The following is a 17,308-nucleotide window of genomic DNA, read 5'->3' on the forward strand; positions in this document are numbered from 1 at the left end:
ATTTCAAAGTTTCGCTTATTTTCAACAAAATAGTTATATGAACGAGCCAGTTACATCCAAATGAGAGAGTCGATGATGTCACTCACTATTTCTTTTGTTTTTTATTGTTTGAATTATACAATATTTCAATTTTTACGAATTTGACGATTAGGACCTCCTTGCCTGAAGCACAAAATGTTAAAATAATGGAATTCCACGTGTTCAGGGAGGAATGAAACTTCATTTTACATGACAATGACAAGAAAATAAAAATATTTCATATTTCATATAATAAAATACAAAAGAAATAGTGAGTGATGTCATCAACTCTCTCATTTGGATGTATTAACTGGCTCGTTCATACAACTATTTTGTTGAAAATAAGCAAAACTTTAAAATGCCATAACTTTCTTATTTTACATCCGATTTTGATGAAATTTTCAGTGTTATGCTTGTTGAATTTTTCTCTTTTCATTCAAATCAAGTGTTTGTTGGGGTGGACTTGTCCTTTAAGTTTATATTTCACCATTTTGGTGCATTTCAGGCCAAACCGGAATAATAATAATTTTTATATCGGAACAATTTTTTTAAATATTTTTTATGAAATAAAGACAAAAATCAATGAGCCCCGCCGGAAAGATTTTGTATTATTGTTAACCCCCGATAAAAGCCATCTGTCATGTCTGTGACTGTGTGCGAGGAGATTTTTTTTTTTTTAATTTAAAATTTAAAAAAAAAATCCTCAAAACAGACGGCTGCCAGCTGTCTAGTTTGGCCTTGGCTTGGGTCCACTCAACTCCAAAAGCCAACGCCACCGCTGCGCCGCCTTAATTTTGGCCGGTCGGGGCCGCAGCAGAGCCAGAGCGTCGGTCATGATCATGCTCATGTCATGCCGATGGCGCGCTGGCGGAAGAGATGGCCGATGGAACAATAGAACTCCAGTCTCCACCTGGGGCCCGTTTCTCAACACCGTCATAAGTCTAACTTCTTGACTAAATCGGAGATAGTGAGCTACTTGTCCGCTAACCGTTTCACGAAGCCCTCTTTGCCAAGTTCGGGTACAACAACCTCACTAAATATTTATGACAACTCCGAACCTGTCACAACTTCTTTCTTAGTGACGTAGTGGCATCACATGGGTAGACTATGACGTGCAAAAGTGCCTAGAAATTCGAAAATTTTAATCTTACGTAATCAATCATAGAGGTTGAAATTACATCACAAAACAAGTGGGATAATGCATTCAACGATAATTGTAATGCAAAGAAACTATAAAAACTGTTGGTAAAACACCACAAAACCATTCATTTTGAAATAGTAAAATAATTTAATTGATAAAGATTCTACCACGTCAGGCCATCCATAACTACGCTCGTATTCGTTGTTTTCAGACCCCTATTACCATTTGGATAAATTATATCTCTAATTTATGCATAGAATTCGTCAAATCGTATATTTCGGTATCAAATATTTAAAAAGTTTATGTTGAACTATATTTTGATGATGTTTGGAATCATAAAATATTGTATAATTATCATAATTTTACAAAGAAAACCGTTTTGGTTTACTTTCGTAAACTATTAAAATTGAATATCCCGGGGGTTCCCATCTCAACGTCCATATGTGATTTCTTAGTCATGAAATGAATTATTCATAATTTCATTTTCTCAGCAATTGATTGCTCCAGTCTTCATGGCCTAAATATGTATGATGCATAATTTACCCGTGCTATTATTTTGAAAAGATGTATTTCCCAATTCATCACAATATTGACAATTTTGTCATAATTTTTATTTTTGAAAATCATGCTATTTTGTGACTAAGGCTACGTCTTGTCTGCTCTTGTTACCGATAGTATCGATATCAAGGTATTCTAGTTAGGAAGCCTTTCGAGAAACAGGTTTAGTAAGATTATCGATTGGAACTAACTCCGTGGTTGGTGGATAAAGATATGACTAACTTGTCCATGTGTTGAGAAACGGGCCCCAGGCCAACCAGATAACTGAGCTGCGATTGTTCACAATTTTCATTCACGCAGTACAGTACACACACTTGCACTACAAATAATATATCAGTCAATTGCCTAAACTGTCTTTATGGGGGAGAAGAGAACAAAACCGTAGATAGATCTAATTCTTTGTAAAAATATGACCGACCGGTTTTACACGACTATTTTGATCATATTCGGTATAACATAAGCTGCTGACCGAAAACTACTTGCATGTCAAATTAGAAAGAAATACACCAATTTAAATGAACAAATTAACTATTTTAAGATACAAAACTATTTAAAAAATCTATTTCTAAATATGTTAAACTAAAAACTGAGTTGACCCTTACTCAATTTACTCGGCCGGCCCAGTCCAAATTAGCTCAAAATAACTCCAAAGCTAAATTCCAGCTTCGGATTCTAGCACTAGCAGCACTGCTTGCACCACATAAAGACGATAAACGAGCCAGACATTTTCATGCGTTGCCAATTTGATGATATTCATTCATGCATTTTTTCTCTAGAGATATCATAGAGATACGTAGTAATATATCTCTATGAGAGATATATATGGGGCGCCAAGTGTCCGCCAGTATATTCTGTGCAATTCAAGCAATTCCGTACACAAAATGTGTTTTTATTCAGACGAAAATCTTTTCGTCATGACGCTGTTTTATTTCGTACACGAAATTTATTTTGTGTCACACAAAATTAATTTTGTCTCAACGAAAAAAATTTCGTCTAGACGAAATGTAATTGCGTCAAAAAACTTTTTTTGGCGTGCCATACTCCGTCCAATTCACGCCATTCCGTACACAAAAGTTTTTTTGTTCATATGAAAATGATTTCGTCATGATGCAATTTTATTTCGTATACGAAATTATTCTTGTCACACAAAATAAATTTTCGTCGAGACAAAATGTAATTTCGTCCACAAAATTTATTTCGTACACACGAAATGAATTTTGATCTAACGAAATGGCACCCCAAGTGTTCAAAGGAAAATTCTGTAGGAAAATTTGTGTTTCACTCCAACGAAATTCATTTCGTCATGATGCAGTGTGATTTCGTATACGAAATTTATTTTGTGTCACACTTATAATCAATTTCGTCGAGACGGAAAAAAATTGCGTCCTCAAAATTCATTTCGTTGCGATGCGAATATCTATTCCGTCGATGAAATGATTTTGTGTCACATCACAAAAAATTCTGTCGACGAAATGATTTTGTGTCACATCACAAAAAATTCCGTCCATGTAAAATAATTCTGTCTCCTCTTTCTGGCAGGGTATATGAGATCGTCGCTGATTGGCTGCACCTTGCTCAAGCCGATCTTCGATCGATCGATATCCGGCCGCGGGACGGTCACACTCACAGGTCGGCATGTTGGTGAACCTTTCCTGTTTAGCTTAGATTTCACGTTATCATGGTTATTCATGCCAACAAGAGCTGCAAACAACTTCTCTAATTAGTAGAATGTGGACGGACATTGCATTCGTAAGTTCAGCTATGTTTGAATTACGTTGAAAACAAAATGGGAAATCGTAGTGGTTGCCATACCTGCTACTTTCATTTGCAAGAAGCTGTGTACTGTAAAAATTATAGTCCCATGTATTCAAGTTTGTGTACTGTAGTCAGACAAAGGGGGGGGGATTGGTCTTTTCTGCACACCTAAAATGGTGAGGAATTATACAGGCTGAAGATATTTTGGCCTAGAACTTAGCAAATAATGTAAAATTCATACAGAGCAAAATGCTGAAAATTTCATTGAAATCAGATGACAAATATATTTTTTTTTAATTTGAAATAACAAATTTATTCAACAGTTTGGGCTTGGCCGCAACTTGGCGCAAGTTTACCCAGCCTCACTAACCTCATACCCCGGGGCCGGGGCACTTGAACAAAAAAGTGGTGGGGGTGTGCCGCAGGAGAGACAAAAACGGGGGCCTTGGGCTTGGAGCGGGAGTATTGTAAAAAGGAGGGTCCTCGGAACGGGGTTTGGAACTAAAATTTTGTGAAATGGGGGTCCTTGGAAGTTGGAACGGATCGATCGCCAGCGTGTGAGTACGTGCGTATGCATCCCTATAGGCTATGGAACGGGCATCCGTGATGCAGCTAGCGCAGCCTCCGCCGGGTGCGCTCGCTCAGAGACGATGGTCGGACAGCGCTCTGTGGCCGCTTTTCACCAAAATTGCAGCAGATCAATGCGACCGGAATGGCGTAACGAAAAATATGCGAAGCTTTGGAGCGAATTTCTTCTTTTTTCTAGATGAGAACAAAATGCTTTGCCTTGGAGCAGCTTTCTTTGTTTTTTTCTCAATAAGACAAAAATGCTATGCCTTGGCTTGGAACGGAAATTTGGGTGTAAAAATGGGGGTCCCCTCCGCGGCACATACCCACTATGCATTATATACTGAGTGCCCCCCCCCCCCCCGGGCCTCGTACTAGTGTGAGTGCCCTAGCCTACTCCACTTACACGTATTGCGATGTTTCAGTCTTGATTCAGGCCCTCTTCAAATTCAGCTCCTCTGTAATTATGCTCTCGCAGACAAAGTCCGGAGGGGGCATTAAGCGTTCCACCTGTCCATTGATTTGCCTGCCTCCCCCCCCCCACCCCCACTTGGTTTCAGTGCAATAAATTGAAATATATTTGATTGTTTTTTTTTTAAATTTAGGTGTGTTGGTAGATGACACTCTAGGCACCGTGCCTATTAATTCCTGTGTTAAAAAAGTGAGTGCACGCGAACTAAAAGTTGGACTTAAATTACTAGATTTTAACATGGAACTCCATTAAGAAAACTATTTTTAATTAGTCCCTAGATACTACTTTTTTTCTTGGGGTATTGAAGCCTATTCGTCCAGAACTTGCTCAACTTTTGCGACTAGCCTTGTCGCCATAGGGTTGTACACATCCTCGTTTAATACTGATTGTCACGTGACACGGCAATGTGTGTGTGTGTGTGTCGTTAGGCTGTTTGGCCTGTATTCAAGGCGTTCTATCCGTTATGATTTTATATTGAAGCAGAATACATCAGGTATAGGCCCATGTCAAGTCAAATCGATACAGGGATCGAGGAGGGGGGAGGGGTAGAGCAAAAAATTCCCAGTCACATGAAAAATGATATTTTTTAATGATTGTTCATGCATTAGGGCAAACCCCTGTGTGGCAGGAGCATGATGAGTAAAAAAAATGAAATAGTAGAAAGAAAGAGGCCGAAACATATGGCACGTGGGAATAAAGTTGCTTTATATGTTCCAAGCGAATGAAGCAAGCGAGAAAAAACCTTTCGTGCAAATCTAAATTTGAGACAGATATCTTACCTTACACTTTTCCTAATTTTGGTTTCTTTAATTCCCTTCATTTTTTTATATCTTGGTTGTACGTAGAACATTCGGGGGGCATGCACTGGGCATAACCCTGGCTTGTGTACCCCAGTGCTAAATCAGCAGGTGGGTTTTGATATCTCTGGATCTTTAGCAATTTTAAAACTTTTTATAGTTGTAATGGATGAGAAAATCCCTGCAATCTGATTGGTTGAGAGCAATGCAAAAATTTTACTGGGCTGCATGAACGATATCCCGATAATCAAAACGCAACGATATCCACTGTAAACAAGCAATCGTCCGAAAAGGTCATTGTGATGTCATCGCGCATGTACTGTTACCGTCGCTTGTTTACGTCAAAATTTGAATTTCGATCAAAGCAGAATGAATCAAAGGATGCAAAATGATCTGTAAGTACAAATACGGTACCGTAATTGTCATTGGGATTAAAACTGCCCACATACTCGTTAGTTGAGAAGTCCAGACATACATGTACGATCTAACGTTAGATCTATACTGCCCTGGGCTGGCTGTGCACAGCGAAATATCCACTGCAGGCCCAGGCAGGCGCTGGCCCCCGGCGCGGCCCGCATACACACACACAGCTACATGTATTGGAGGTCGGAGGCTGCCTCAACTGCTCAAGATATAGTCAATGCAAAGCTGTATCTGGCATTTTGGGTATAACAATATCTTTGTGGCAACATTATCCAGTTAAGCCCATATTTATGTTGTCCAGGGTTATCAAAGTGTCTGCGCTCTGCATTAGATTTTGGAATTTTCATGCATCGATCCGGTAAATAAATCATGCGTCCAGTAAATAAATCATGCGTCCGGTAAAAAAAATCATGTGTCCGGTAAATTAAATTTACCCGACGCATGAAATTATCATGCATCCAGTAAATCATTAATTTTTGTGGTTTATTAAAAAAAAAATTCCATTCTATAAAACAGATGATGCATGGGTTTCTTTCGTGGGTCAGTGGAACTGTGTGCATGTGGTTACCTTGTACACAGAGTTCCTACTGACCCACTCTAACGCATCATTTGTATATAGATGGCTACTATTTTTTATTAAATCGCGAGTGTAGACCTAAATGTAATTATAGAAAAACATTTCGTTAAGGTTTTTATTTTTTTGACCCCCCCCCCATAAAAGAAGGAAAAACAATTATAAATGAAGTTATAATATACACCCCTTTAATGATTTCGCTTTTTCTTCTCTCTTTTCCCCTCCTTTTTTTTGGGGGGGACCTTTTCGTTTATTTCCCAGTCTTCCCTTTCTCCCCCCCCCTCTCTCTTTCTTTCTTTCTTTCTTTCCTTTTCTCTTATCTGGATTTTTTTTCCGGTGAAATCCACTAGGGATCAAGGGCCAGCCTGCATGCCCCTGCAGCGGTTTACGCCTCTGCCGTGGTATACGCATGATCTTAACCCTAAAAAGACTGAATCAGCCCCCCCCCTCGACATTTTTCGTGATAAATCCGCCGCGCAAATCTTTTTGACCGCGTTGCTCGCTGACTTTTTACTTTCAAGTCTCGCACAACTTTTGAGACCAAAATTGTGACCCCCGGGTACACACTTTCGAAATTACGCAACATTTCGTTCGTGCATGCAGACCCAAAATTACTCAAAAACGTGAATTTGTGTACAAATCCAATACAAATAGTGTTTTTAGCCAAAATTCATAAATGTATTATTATTTTTCCTTTTACTGCTTAAAATCAATTTATTTTATCTTTTTCATGGTCAAAATAAAGTCCCTGACAATATCCATTGAAAAAACAATGAAAAACAAAGTCGAAAAACAATGAAATACATAAGAAATTTAGAAAACAATAGAATACATAAGAAAATAAACATGATGTTGAAATTTTTTAAAAATAAATTTGATCAGATGCCTATCTAGAGTAGGTGAAACAAAAATTAGCATTTCAGGGGCATTATTTTATTAATTAGAGCAAACTAATGATTTTACGCAAAAATTAGCATAATTAATGAAACATGAGATTTTTTGCATAATTTGATGTGATAATTTGGTAGATTATGCCATGGGTAATGTGTGCCAATTTTCGTCGCGATCGCGCAATCGACGTCCGAGATCATAAGGGGGCGCTGAATCAGCCCCCCTCCCCAGTCTTCTTAGGCATCGAAATAGCCCAGTCTATTTAGGGTTAATCATGATTAAAACTAGAGGTAAATCCAAGATTTTCCAAAGTAGGGGGGGGTGGGGTGAATTTTCTCAAGTACAATTAGACAACTCCCAAAAAAGGTTCTCACTTAAAAAAAACCGGTCATTTTGTCTCACGTAAAGTGATGGTCACTAAAAATGAAAGTCATTTCGTTCGCGTGATATTCGGCAAGCTCCCCCCAAAAAAATAAATAAGAAAAGGGAAAGTCATTTTGTCCATGTTATATTTGGCAACCCCCCCAAAAAAAAAATTAAAATTAAAAAAAGGTTTTAACTGTAATTATGATCGAAGGCAATTTTGTCTTGCGTAAAATTTGACAAATGAAAAGTAAGATTGTCACTAAAAAAATGAATGTAATTTTGACCCACATAAAATTTGGCAAGCCCCCCCCCCAAAAAAAAATGAAAAGGTTTTAACAAGCAAAAAAAAGGCTAAAAAGAGAAAGAAGAGACAAGAATATGAACGAAATATATCCCCATTACAAATAATGCTGTGATCATCATGAGGGAGGGGTCGCATAACTAATATAATTCCAAAATATTTACTATAAATCTCAATAGGGGGATCGTGTAGAAATGCTCACCAACAGTGAGCATTAATATAATCCATTTTAATTTCAACTAATTTTATAAAGTATTAAATGTCTTCCCACCAAATGAAAGTCATATCGCATAACTCCAATTTGTATTAAGGCGTACATTTACCAAAGTCTTGAGTTTGAAATCAGATTCAGAACAGCATTGTCCAACCGGCAACCCATATTTTGGGTAATGTCGCCTATGAGGTCCAAACATTAACATTAATCATTGGTACTAGGAGTGTGTGTGTGTATTTTGAGTTTTTGACAGACGTATATCAATCAGGTTTGATTATTTACGTCTGGGACCGACCTTTAATGTCACAATCCGAAAGACGTGATCAGGGCTCGAACCTCTGCATCAATGTGTAACTTCCCCACAGCTTGGAGTGGGTGACACCATAGGAGTGGATGACACCATAGTAATAATAATAATAATATTCCACATATTTATATAGCGCTTAATGCATCGGAACGACGTCTCTAAGAGACTAAGCGCTTTCCAGACTCAGTATTACCACGGTCATCAGAACCTTGTATGCCTGCGTACAATGTATGCACCTTCTCCACTCCCTGGGGAGCACTCCAACAAGAGTTCCAAGACTCAATTGCTAGGCATACTACATTATACATAGGCTTTCACATCCTACCAGGTACCCATTTAACACCTGGTGGAGAGTGGCAAAGTGGATTAACCCTTGCCAAAGGACGCTAGTCCATGGCGGGATTCGAACACACGACCCTCTGATAGTACAGGCCAAGTTTGAATTTGGAGTCGGCAGGTCAAAACACATTAAATATGCAATTTAGTTTCCGCATGATAATGTCTTTTTTATGAGTTATGAAATATTCTACTTATTTGAACAAATTTGGGTGTGTAGGTAGATGATACCAATACAGGCTAAGTTCGAATTCGGAATATGCTGGTCAAAGATCACAGCTCATTAAATATGCGAGTTGGATTCCTCACGATATCTTATCAAAAGTCATCAGATTTTTTAAAATTTGGGTGTGTTGGTAGATGATGATGCACAGCATTTATATAGTGCCATATATCTGTTAAAGACATTCCAAGGCGTATTGGAGGAGCCAGCCAATCTGGGTCGCCTACAAGGGTGCGCACACAGAACTGTGACCCGCAGGTATCTCCTCCCAACTACTGGTTGGGGGTATCCGGGTGGACCACTACACTGGGTCATTAAATATGCGAGTTGGTTTCTTATAAAATAACATCAATATGAAATAATCACGTAGGCCTTATATAAAAAGTGCAAAGGCAAGCAATTTTTTTTCTTACTTTTTTTGGAACTTTTATATATGTATTTAGGATGTATTTTGTCCTGAAAATTTAACATTCTAGGCACCGTTTGTGATCCTGAACAAGATGTGTGTGTTCTAGATAATTACTGAGAATGCCAAGCACGAACATAATTTTTAATAAGTGTTCTAGCATGATCCTGTTAAGGACTGTTTAACCATGAGGATGGTACATATTTCAATAATGGGAATGCGAAGCACGAGCTGAAAATTGTTGACATTCCGACCTAAAAAAAATGGTCATTTGTTCTATGCACTAGATCATAAAATGATAGGTACGTAACTAAATAATTGATGCGAGTGCAAATTGGGAATTTGAGTGTGGCAAACTGATTCTGTTTGGTTCTGCTTGCGTAGACTGGGGCCCGTTTCTCAACACCGTTAAGTCTTCTAACTTCTTAACTAAATTGGAAATAGTTAGCTACCTGTTAGCGAACTGTTTCACGAATCCCTCTTTGCCAAGATCGGGGACAACTTGACCAAATAGTTATGACATCTCCAAACCTGTCATAACTTACTTCTTTCTTAAGGGTCAAGTCCACCTCAGAAAAAATGTTGATTTGAATCAATGGAGAAAGACCAGACAAGCACAATGCTGAAAATTTCATCAAAATCGGATGTAAAATAATAAATTAATGACATTTCAAAGTTTCGCTTATTTTGAACAAAATAGTTATATTAACGCACCAGTTACATTCAAATGAGAGAGTCGATGATGTCACTCACTATTTCTTTTGTTTTTATATTGTTTGAATTATACAATATTTCATTTTTTACAAATTTGACAATTAGGACCTCCTTGCCTGAAGCACAAAATGTTAAAATAATGTAATTCCACGTGTTCAGGGAGGAATGACACTTCATTTCACATGACAATGACGAGAAATAAAAATAATTCATATTTCATATAATAGATTACAAAAGAAATAGTGAGTGATGTCATCAGTTTCTCATTTGCATATCGACCGAGATGTGCATAACTGTTTTGTGAAATGAAGCGAAACTTTAGAATGCCATAACTTTCTTATTTTACATGCAATTTTGATGAAATTTTCAGTGTTATGGTTGTTGAATTTTTCTCTTTTTATTCAAATAAAGTTTTTGTTGGAGTGGACTTGTCCTTTATGTAGTGATATCATGTGGATAGACTGTGACATTCAAATGAGCCTCGAAATTTGAAAATTTTATTACGTAATAATTTAAAGAAAAATGAATTATATAGCAAACAAGTGGGATAAATCATTCAATAGTAATTGTAATGCACAGAAATTATAACAAGTGTTAATTTAAGGTAGTAAAATAATTGAATTGACAAAGATTCTACCACTTCAGGTCATCCATAATTGGACTCGTTTTCAGACCCTTATCAAAATTTTAATAAATTCTTCCTCTAATATACGCATAGCATTCATAAAATTGTGCGTTTAGGTATCTAAAGAGTTTAACAATCCATGATAATATATTTTTTGATGATGTTTGGAATCCTGAAAATCTGTTTGATTATCATCATGTTAAAGGCAAAAAGAAGCTGCTGAAAACTGCTTATCTAAAAAAAAAAAGAGCCAATGGAGTAAATTAGAGAGTCAAAAGGGGGCCTAAGCTTTCGATCCTAGCAGAATCTTCGTCGGAGGCAAAATGACAAACATATAAAGTGGAACAACCATGATATAGACCACAAACATCCAACAGCAACACTAGAAACCATCATGTTAGGAAGAAAGCCTTATGGTTTACTTACGTAAACTATTCAAATTTTATATCTTGGGATAAATATCTCAATGTCCACTTACATGTGATTTTTTTTATCATGATATGAATTAGTGTTAATTTCATTTCCTCAGAAATTTAATGCCCATGTCTGCATGTTTAAGTACTTTTTAAGCATATTTTGCCTCTATTTTTTGCAACTTTTGGAAAATTTGCTATTTTGTGACTAAGGCTACGTCTGGTATGTACTTTCCACCAATAGTATCAATATGATATTAATGGATTCTAGTTAATCCTTTTGGGTAATTTTGGAACTAATTCTGTGTTTGGTAGATAAATAGGACTAACTTGTCCAGGTGTTGAGAAACGGGCCCCTGCTGATGAGTAGGCCTAGAGTTTTTATGCCCCTGCAGATGAAGCCCGGAGGGGGCATTAAGTGTTGCCCCTGTCAGCCCCCCCCCTTGGTTTCCGCGCAATAACTTGAAAAACATTCAATGGATTTAAAAAAATTTGGTGTGTAGGTAGATGTCACCAAAATACAGGCTAAGTTCACAGCTCATTATGCAAGTTGGTTCAAAATTTATTTTTTTGATTATATTTATATGCGTATTGATTTCTGCATGATATTAAGTTCAATCATATTGAATGGATTTCTGATCGCGTTAACTGGGGCCCGGGTTGGCACGTTTTAACCAGTGTGTTTTAAAACACATTTTTTTTACTTGTGTGTTATAAATAAATCCTCTTTCTCTTCCCCCCTTTACTCTTTCTTGATTGCTTTGTCATGTTCCTCTTCTCCCTGTTCAATCTTGCACAGCAATCAATATTAAGAATATCATTTTAACAAACAAATCTATGTGATTAGCTCACTTTTATCTACAATAAATTCGTAAACATGGCAGGGCCACACAACATTCAAGACTATTTTTGGAATGCATGCATGGTTACGCAGTTATGATATACACAAGTGCATATTATCAGATCCCGAATTGCTTAAAAACTTGATTTCATGTACAACTCAATGTGAGTCATTGCCAAAATTTGTATCTGTATCATTATTTTCAGAAATTGCTGAAAATTTCTATTAGTAATAAATTTGAAAATCTGTACATAAGAAAAATGAAAAAGTAAAAAAAAAAAACATTACCAGTAACCTACATAGACTGGGCTATTTCATTTCCTAAGAAGACTGGGGGGGGGGGCTTTATGATCTGGGCAGTCAATCATGGGATCACAGCGATGATTGGCAAACGCATTACCCATGGTATATTCTAAAAAACTATAATCAAATTTTGCCTAAATCTCATTGCTAATTTACGCGTAAAATCAAAAGTTTGCTCTAATTAACTAAATAATGCCCCTGAAATGATCACTTTTGGTTCACAGACTCAATATATTTCAACATCACACTTATTTTCTTATGTGTTTATTGTTGTTTCAATGGAAATAGTCGGGGACCATATTTGACCGTAAAAAAGTTGAAATTAATTGATTTTAATCAGTAAAAGGAAATATAATGGCACATTTATGAATTATGGCTAAAAACACTATTTCCATAGATTTGTACGCAAATTCACATTTTTCCAGCAACTTTTGGTCTGCATGCACTTCCAAAATGTGTAATTTCGAAAGCACATACCAGGGGGTCGCAATTTTGGTCTCAAAAGTTGCGCGAGACTCGAAAAAGTGAGTGATGCTGTAAGTCTGTGAGTGATGCGGTAAAAAAAATTGTGCAGTGGATTTATTGCAAAATATGACAAGGGGGTAAATCAGCCCCCAGTCTCATAAGGGTTAAAAACATTATATAGGCCTACTGATTGTTTTTAATATACATTTGATCAGAATTCCTGAATTAAAAAAATAAGTAGTTCAAGGGCTATATTTATAGGTTTGAATTGAATTTGTATTTTATGCCCTAAAATTGGTATAATTGATTCAAATGAAATAAAGCATATTGATTTACCCGAAATGAAATTAAGCTTTGAAACCCAATGTATATCAATTTTTCCATTGTGCAAATTCTCCTCGCCCCCCCCCCCTCGATTGACAAGACTCAGGACACCTAGGGACAACACGTATATAATCATGTATTAGGAATGAAATGTCATATTACTTATAAAGTGTTTTTTTTTGTAGGCATTCAATTTCCATGATTTAGTAATTTTGGGGGAAATATCAACTTTTCTGTTCAAAATTCATAAACAAAATTGTGGTAATCTCTTATTAAAACATCAAGAACTGAAATCTTATTTTATTTAGTGTATAGTTTAATTGATTTACAGAAAATTGCATCATAAAACAATAAAAAAACATTTTGTACTACAATTCTGCGGGGGCATCTGTTTCCTTTGGACACGTCAAACTTTCTTAATTATGTGTAATTGATTCTATGACATGTGTTTACATTTGCTGCAGATTCCCATTCAGCCATTGGACTGAACCGGTACCAAGACCGGAACTGTAACACAGTAAGGATGGTCAATATGAAGCGAGCTTCATTGAATTCCTCCAAGAGCTCTGTACTCTGTTCTGATCATTTTGAAGATGCTTGCTTTGACCTGGGCAGACGATACGTCTTAAACAGGATGCTGTCCCAACCATATTTGATTTCCCGCCTCGTCTTCAGAAGGTACAGTGGATCTATATCATACATGCGTTCTAAAGAAATATATATTCTGTTTTATCTACCTTTGTTTTGATAGAACATTGCTTTAATTATTCAATTTTCAGTAGCAAAATAGAGATGAAAATTATCCTAATCAGGAGGATAACCATGGACCGGGGCCTATACTGTGTATTTACAGTAAACTACTAAATAAATATATTTTTTAAAATTTGGTTTAACTCATAATCCTGGGCTACTTTGAGATTGCATAGCCCAGGGAGGGGGAGGTGGGCTTTTTTGGTCCCCCTCTTCAGATCTTGCCTCTGATCAAAACGAAAACCAATGCACACATCAACATCAATGTAATCTGCAAGCATGGAACTAAAGGTTACAGAATTCATTAAAATTTATTGTTAATAAATTATTTATTGTTAATAAATTAGTAATGCTAATTTATGCGTAATAGAGAATTCTTTGTTTTAAAGGTTAATCTCTAAAGAATTCCCGAAATTCTATGATTTCTAACAAAGTTGCTCAAAAATAAATGGTAAATGACATTTCTAATCTGTATTTTATTGTTTCTATAATTCCATATGTATTTCTTTGTTTTGGGGCCTTATGTATTTTATAGTTTTTTTAATGGGATCTGTTCATGGCACTATTCTGATTATAAAAAGCAAAGATTTGATTATTTTCAACCAATAAGTGCAAGAATAATGATAAATTTGTCAATTATGACTGAAAATAGAATTTCCATTGGATTAAATGTGTATACAAAATAATATTTTTGAGCAATTTTTGGTCCGACATAAACTCATAAAATGTTGCGTAACTGAATATCCGGGTGTCTCAAAAGCTCTGCAGAATTGACCAAAAAGTAATCATGGTACCTCATTTCTCATTGTGGACTTATCATGAAAAATGTGGATGGGGAGGGGAGCTTATTAAGCCCCCCCCCCCCGGGCTAGATAGGGTTTATATATCATCATGTATATTTTTAAAAAAATTATCTTGTTGCAAGTCACTGCAAAAGGTTTGATTTCTAAACGAATATTGTTCTTCATGGATAATCGAATATTTGATTGAAAAATTATCTTTGAATAGTTATCTTTTCATTCTTGTATCTGTTTTTGTTCAATATTCTTTTTTCTTATTTTTTTATTAATTCGTCTCCTACAGAATTCACCCAAACCAAGGTATTTCCCAAAAGACTTTTCGATTCAGCAAACAACCTCCCAGATACTGCAAAGACACCAGTGCCAAAGTCTTCAGCACCTTAATTTCTCGAAGACCACTCCTACTGAATACCAGAAAGTCCAAGAGGGGTAAAGTGGAAGTCAACAACAATAATGGACTGTATTAAAACTTGGAGAAGAGGCTGAAAACCACACAGAAGTCCTACCTTATACATTACTTGCTTTTAAGTTTGGACAAACATTGATTTGCACAACTTTACAACAAAAAATTTACGCTGTGTGGATTCTGATTATTTAAAATAGCTCAATGAAAACGTTTATCACTGGGCATGTAACAAAAATGAATTCATTGAATTTGAAGATGTCTTACAGTATATTCATTCTGATTTGAATGTCAGAAGAGAAAAAAGTTTGTGAAAAGTAGGAATGACGGCAAGCTGACAGAAGAATAGAATACATGTAGGATAGAACAAGGCCACAGTTATAAATGAGCTGTTGGATAGAGACAAAAAGATGAATTAAGAATGGGGGTGATAGAGAAATAGAGACAGGAATTGGGGAGCCTGTGATGAATGCCTGAGAAAGTAAAAATTACCATATTTTATTTTTTTAAGGATTTGAACAGTCAGGAAGAATGTGGTCTTTTTTCTGTTGTTATTTCTCAAAATACTGGTATGTTTTGTGTACAGAAAGGGGTATAATCCTTTGCAATAATCACTCTCACAGAAAATATTAACTAATCAAAAGAAAAGTCAAATATTTCACTGATTTACAATTGTTCGGTCACTCTCATATCTAAAGTTACCCCCCCCCCCCATCATTTCAAGGTATTGGAGAGAGAGGTTGGGCAGGACATGGCTGTCAGCAGAAAAAAAATGCAGGGTGGGGCAAAACAATTTTGGGATATGTGCGAGGGAGCGAATGCGACAGAGCAGAATTTTGTGGGGGGATATATGCGAGAGAGCAAAATGACAGAAGGAAAATGCAGGGGCCAAGAGATTTGAGGAATATGTAAGAGGGAGCGAAGTGACCAAGCAGAAGAAATGTAGAGGACAACAAATTGTTGGGTATGTGAGGGAGCAAAGCAACCAATTAAAAAAGGAGGTTAGTCAAAACGTTCTTGAATATGAGTAAGGAAGCAACTTGTTCACTTCCGAGCAGTAGGACTCGTTTTAAAATAGCTTAGGAAATATGTGTTTCCTAAGCATGGTAAACACATATTGTAGGCCTATAGTACAATTTAGGTGCTCTAAGAGTTAAATTCTGAATGAGCTGCATTTGCTGGTAAATCATGCGCAGAGGATCTTTGTCTTTTATCCATTTCTACACTTTTCTTTAGATTTCAGTTTTAAGGCGGGAAGGATCCCACCCTCCTGTGGATGCTAATATTTTGACTGACCCTGGGTAAATAGAATAATTACAAAAACAAAAATGATGTTTTAATATGAGATTTTTTAATGCCCCTTGAAAGTCCACCATCTTTCTCACTCTCTCCATCTTTCTTTTTATTCATTTTAACTTTCCAATTCTTTCTCTCTTGATATCTATAAAGTTCAGGTTCACCCTTTTAACTTGCACTATTCCAAGCCCCCAACCAATTGGCATCCACAGGAATGGGGGAGTGGGGCTTCCCCCTAGAAAATAAAGTCAAACAAAAGAAAAATGTGGAAAATAGAAATGGATAAAGACAAATAATCCTCTACGCATGTCTTACCTACCAATACAGTTCATTCACAATTTAATTCTTGCAACACCTAAATTCTACTATGAGTTTACCATACTTAGAAAATGCATATTTCCTATGCCATTTTTAAACAAGTCCCTATCGCTGGGAGTGAACGTGTTGCTCACCAGCACGAATTCGAAAATATTTTGATTGACCTGGGGCCCGTTTCATAAAACATTTGCCGCAGCGGCAACTCCCATTTTCTGCGGCAAATCTCAAAACAGCGGCAAATGACAATTTCTGCGGCAATATTTGATGCAGCTATTTGAGCTGCGTCAAATATTTGCCGCAGATACTTTCAGGGGCAAATGACAATTTCTGCGACAATATTTGATCTATTTGAGTTGCGTCAAATATTGCAGCAGAAACGGCTTTTTCATCAAAATATCAACAATTTGGAGGGCCTAACAACCATATTGCTAAAGTTTTTGATGATATTGAATTGATAAATTGCTTTTTGTCATTCTAAATAGAAAATACAGGTATTTTCACTCATTGACAAATAAAAGTAGATATTTATTGAATCACTAAATTTATTGAATTGAATTTACTGAATTTATTAAAGTCAAATTTATTTCATTAAATAGATACATAGGAACATCCATTGTGTTCCTGCAAATTTACACTTTAAAAAAGTATTTCTTTATCCTGTAAAAGAATGAATAATTGTCTCAGTTTGTCAAAGATGTTGCGTCATT

General features: G+C 36.3%; 2 long non-coding RNA genes across 7 annotated transcripts in view; one reads left to right on the forward strand and one right to left on the reverse strand.

Moving 5' to 3' along the window:
- LOC121407173 overlaps positions 1-2,443 on the reverse strand; it is an 87,996-nt gene extending 85,553 nt beyond the window's left edge. For all 5 annotated transcript variants that reach the window (XR_005968875.1, XR_005968876.1, XR_005968878.1 and 2 more), the window contains exon 1: positions 2,320-2,443. This is a non-coding gene — a long non-coding RNA (uncharacterized LOC121407173). The remainder of the gene's footprint in view (positions 1-2,319) is intronic.
- Positions 2,444-3,244: 801 nt separating this feature from the next.
- Positions 3,245-15,511, forward strand: LOC121407175. Of its 2 annotated transcripts, none has more exons than XR_005968879.1 (3): positions 3,245-3,466; positions 13,499-13,712; positions 14,868-15,511. It is a non-coding gene; the product is annotated as an uncharacterized LOC121407175 (long non-coding RNA). The 2 variants fall into 2 exon arrangements; XR_005968880.1 differs by lacking the exon at positions 3,245-3,466 and adding an exon at positions 4,808-5,703.
- The last annotated feature ends 1,797 nt before the right edge of the window (positions 15,512-17,308 follow it).

The sequence above is a fragment of the Lytechinus variegatus genome, chromosome 2 (genome assembly GCF_018143015.1).
Source record: "Lytechinus variegatus isolate NC3 chromosome 2, Lvar_3.0, whole genome shotgun sequence".
Classification (NCBI taxonomy): domain Eukaryota; kingdom Metazoa; phylum Echinodermata; class Echinoidea; order Temnopleuroida; family Toxopneustidae; genus Lytechinus; species Lytechinus variegatus.